Here is a 4,875-nt window from a genome sequence, read left to right on the forward strand (position 1 = left end):
TGGGGACGCGCCGCCGGAGGGGGGTAGGACGCCTGAGATGGGAGAGGAGGAGGGCTTGTGCCGGGCGCGTCGGGGCGGAGGCGACGGCGCAGGGACGGGCGCGGGGGAGAAGGAGAGGGAGGAGGAGGAGGGCGCGGGAGGAAGCTCACCTACGCCACCTCCGCCGACGACGACCTCCGCTGGACGCCGCCGCCGCTCTCCTCTGTTGTGTTGCTGGTGGAGTGGGGAAAAGGGGGAGGAGGGCCCCCGATTCGGGTGAAATCAGAGCGGGATAGGGTTTAGACACAAGCCAAGGGTTTATTTTTGCTGCGAGTTTCAACTTTCAACGCCTCTGATTTTCAGCGAACCAATATGTGATTGAATGATTAGAAGGACGATGATATCTCTAAACCATCCGAGTTCAAGTGCTAAGCATGTGGTGGCTTTGGCGAGCGGAGGAGCACATGCGACGGGCGGCGGCGCGGGGGCGAGCATGCGAGAGGAGATGTGGCGGCACGAGGGATAGTAGAGTGCGCCGGTTCGTGTGGGGCAAGCAAGAGAGGCTGACGGGGACTATTAGGCGTGAGGATAGGTGCGTGTTAGGTGCGTGTTGAGGGGGAAAGGGGGGCAGCTGCCATAGGCCGATTCGGACCGGAAAAATGACGCGTGCATGGTGATAGGGGTAGAAGGAAAGGGTAACAACACTATCCCAGATGTTTGAACGTCCAACGGGACCAGCATTAGTGATAACATTTGGCCCTCGGTCGCCCTCATCATACTTTGAAAGATTTGGGACTTGTGTAACACTGAAGTCTTCTGGAACGGGACCATCCACCTCTGGCTAGCGTGAAGAACGTTGTTTTGGATTTTACTGACTACCTCTCCTCGTGTTCTGGGGCAACTCTGTAACTTGGCCAAACTATTGGCTTCCTTTTAACTAATGTATTCAGGTGGAGATCGCCTCCGCGATGATTGTTCAACAACAAGTATATAAATAACAAGTCAGGCAAACTGTTATAATTATAGTAATCGATCAATCCATCCATGTCCCTTGAACACAGCCACCACCCACCTTCTCTCTCGATCTCGAGCTGAGAAAATAATTGAAAATGGTGGCCAACAAGTTGTGCTAGTGGCCCTCATGCTATTTCACATTGGTGTAGTCTCTGCATTGTAGACATAAGGGAGGGAACAAGAAGGCCCCTCTCGTGCAGGGGGGTCATTGTCAATAAAGGATTGATCGTCCTCAGCATTGTTCAAAAATTCAAAAATTGTTCCTATTTCTTCAATTTTGTTCTCAATTTTTTTAAAAAAATTCAAGAAAATTCATTAAATTTTCGTGTTTAACAAATCTAAAAAATATATTCCGAATTTAAAATTTTATCCATGTTTGAAATTCGTGTTAAAAATGCTCAAAAACTTAAAACAATGTTCGTGTGGTTTTAATGTGTTTCGAAAATTTCGAAAAAAAAATCATATTTTGGAAATTGTTTGAAAAGTTCAGAAAATGTTCATGTTTTCAAAATTTGATTGTGTTTTATAAAAAAAGTTCACAAAGATATTTTGCTTTTATAAATCTTTCTCATAATTTAAAAATTATCACATTTTAAAAATAAGTTATTCGTGTTTAGTTGAAAACCCAAATAAAATTTCTTGGAAAATTAGTCCAGCACGCCGCAAATTCTATATGACGCTCTTTGCGTCGATTTTTCGAGCAAACACACAAACAGAGCGAGGAGGCGAGCTACTAATTGTGCCGGCCCGTTTAGCGTTCCATGGATCTCGGTTTTGAGAACTTTTCTAGAAGGTTCCTGGCCGGTTTAGGTTTGGTTCTTTAATTTTTCTTTTTCCTGTTGTTCCTTTTACCTTTTTTTCTTTTTTTCTTTAAAATTCGTTTTTTAAATGTTTAGAATTTTGAAAATAAATCCAGAATTTCAAAGAAGTTTGTGTTTTAAAATTTTGTGTGGAATTTCAAAAAATTAAACATTGTTCAAAACTTCAAAAAAATGTTCCCATTTTATAAATTACATAAATTTAAAAAATGTTCCTGTTTTTAAAAATTGTTCACAATATCAAAAAAATGTTCCCATTTCACAAATTCAGAAAAATGTTTCCATTCCAAATTTAGTTCGGAAATTTGCAAGAAAAACAGTTGTCTTGAAAAATATTCATAAGTTTTAAAATTACTCACTTTTCAAAAATGTTCAAATGAAACAAAACATCTTAAAACTTAGATGCTACCGCAACTCGGGGGGAGTGAACAGTTCTTTCTTTAAGAAACACCTGTAACTTTATTATTACTCATAACAATTATAGCTACACCCGATTTGGACCTAAGATCCAAGAAAATACAAAGTAACTCCTAATGACTAAATATTACATTGAAATCTCTTGAAAACACCTTCTTCGCAGTATCAATCTCTACTAGATATACTCCAAAGATTTTGGTAAAAATGTTGCAATTGGACTGGAGCAACAATGTTGTCACTCTTTCACCCACACGAGCATTAATCTCTGCTCGAAGAAATACTCCGAAGACTTCGGTAAAGAGGCGCAATTCGACTGGAGCAAAAATGTTGTTGTCACTTTTTCACCCACACGAACATTACCAATAATGATTTTTGAAAGCGTCTTGAGTCGCCCATGCAAAAAGATGAGGAGCCTTGATCGATGAATGTACTTGGCCTGGGCATGATCCCCTAAAAATGCAGGCCGTCAAATCACTATATCATCACTATGATGTCGATGAAAGATTTCACCTCCTTAAAGAATCAAATCAACAAAAAAAAAGCTTGACACGGCAACATAAACTCATTAGATCCGAATAATCGGTTGTGCGAGGACAGAAAACTCTCTAACCTCATGGCACCGCCAAAAGATTGAGAGAAAATTTATTCTCACAAAATTATGATGATCATAGACGTTGATGAAGAACAAAGATGTCTTGAAGATCCGAGGTTCCTCCACCTCTCAGCACCAAGATGGCAGCCGAAGGTCAGGGCGGCTAAATTTCTTAGGTGACAGTGGCGATGGTGGCACGAGAAACCCCATACAATGAACAAATAGCTACGCTATAGTGTATGTGCGCTATGGGCGAAGTAAATGGGCCAGCCCAGTTGTGACGCCCCCGATTCAATCATACACTAATCATGCACGCAAATGTGTACGATCAAGATCAGGGACTCACGGGAAGATATCACAACACAACTCTACAAATAAAATAAGTCATACAAGCATCATAATACAAGCCAGGGGCCTCGAGGGCTCGAATACAAGTGCTCGATCATAGACGAGTCAGCGGAAGCAACAATATCTGAGTACAGACATAAGTTAAACAAGTTTGCCTTAAGAAGGCTAGCACAAACTGGGATACAGATCGAAAGAGGCGCAGGCCTCCTGCCTGGGATCCTCCTAAACTACTCCAGGTCGTCATCAGCGGGCAGCACGTAGTAGTAGGCACCTCCAGTGTAGTAGGGGTCGTCGTCGACGGTGGCGTCTGGCTCCTGGACTCCAGCATCTGGTTGCGACAACCAGAAAGGAAGGAAAAAGGGGAAAAAGGGGGAAGAAAGCAACCGTGAGTACTCATCCAAAGTACTCACAAGCAAGGAACTACACTACATATGCATGGGTATATGTGTAAGGAGGCCATATCAGTGGACTGAACTGCAGAATGCCAGAATAAGAGGGGGATAGCTAATCCTGTCGAAGACTACGCTTCTGGTCACCTTCGTCTTGCAACAGGCAGAAGAGGGTAGGTCGAAGTCCTCCAAGTAGCATCGCATAGCATATCCTACCCGGCGATCCTCCCCTCGTATCCCTGAGGGAGAGCGACCATCGGTTGTATCTGGCACTTGGAAGGGTGTGTTTTATTAAGTATCCGGTTCTAGTTGTCATAAGGTCAAGGTACAACTCCAAGTCGTCCTGTTACCGAAGATCACGGCTATTCGAATAGATTAACTTCCCTGCAGGGGTGCACCACATAACCCAACACGCTCGATCCCATTTGGCCGGACACACTTTCCTGGGTCATGCCCGGCCTCGGAAGATCAACACGTCGCAGCCCCACCTAGGCAAAACAGAGAGGCCAGCACGCCGGTCTAAACCTAAGCGCACAGGGGTCTGGGCCCATCGCCCATAGCACACCTGCACGTTGCGAGGGCGGCCGAAAGCAGACCTAGCCTAGTGGCGTTCCAGTCCAATTCGGCGCGCGCCGCTCCGTCGCTGACGTCTGAAGTGCTTCGGCTGATACCACGACGTCGGGATACCCATAACTACTCCCGCGTAGATGGTTAGTGCGTATAGGCTCGTAGCCAACTCAGATCAAATACCAAGATCTCGTTAAGCGTGTTAAGTGTCCGCGAACGCCGAACAGGGCCAGGCCCACCTCTCTCCTAGGCGGTCTCAACCTGCCCTGTCGCTCCGCCACAAAGATCCACATAGAGGGCCGTCGGGACAAAGGCCCTTTCAGCCCCCAATCCGTGAATCACTCGCGGGTACTCTTCGAGCTGACCCGACTTTAGTCACCATCTGTATAGTATGTATGTATGTATAGTATATACCCGTGATCACCTCCCGAGTGATCACGGCCCAATAGTATAGCAAGGCAGACTGACAAGAATGTAGGGCCAATGATGATAAACTAGCATCCTATACTAAGCATTTAGGATTGCAGGTAAGGTATCAACAGGTGTAGCAACAATGTCAGGCTATGCATCAGAATAGGATCAACGGAAAGCAGTAACATGCTACACTACTCTAATGCAAGCAGTATAGAGTAGAATAGGCGATATCTGGTGATCAAGGGGGGGGGGCTTGCCTGGTTGCTCTGGCAAGAGAGAGGGGTCGTCAACTCCGTAGTCGAACTGGGCAGCAGCAGCGTCGGTCTCGTAGTCTACC

At 45.3% G+C, this 4,875-nt stretch overlaps 1 protein-coding gene across 2 annotated transcripts in view; it reads right to left on the reverse strand.

Moving 5' to 3' along the window:
- LOC119330244 overlaps nt 1-275 on the reverse strand; it is a 5,944-nt gene extending 5,669 nt beyond the window's left edge. The window contains exon 1 of one of the 2 annotated variants that reach the window (XM_037603360.1): nt 150-275. The gene's annotated coding sequence lies outside the window, so the exon portion shown is untranslated. The remainder of the gene's footprint in view (nt 1-149) is intronic. The other variant, XM_037603358.1, reaches the window with a different exon arrangement.
- Between the last annotated feature and the right edge of the window lie 4,600 nt (nt 276-4,875).

The sequence above is a fragment of the Triticum dicoccoides genome, chromosome 7A (assembly GCF_002162155.2).
Source record: "Triticum dicoccoides isolate Atlit2015 ecotype Zavitan chromosome 7A, WEW_v2.0, whole genome shotgun sequence".
Lineage (NCBI taxonomy): Eukaryota > Viridiplantae > Streptophyta > Magnoliopsida > Poales > Poaceae > Triticum > Triticum dicoccoides.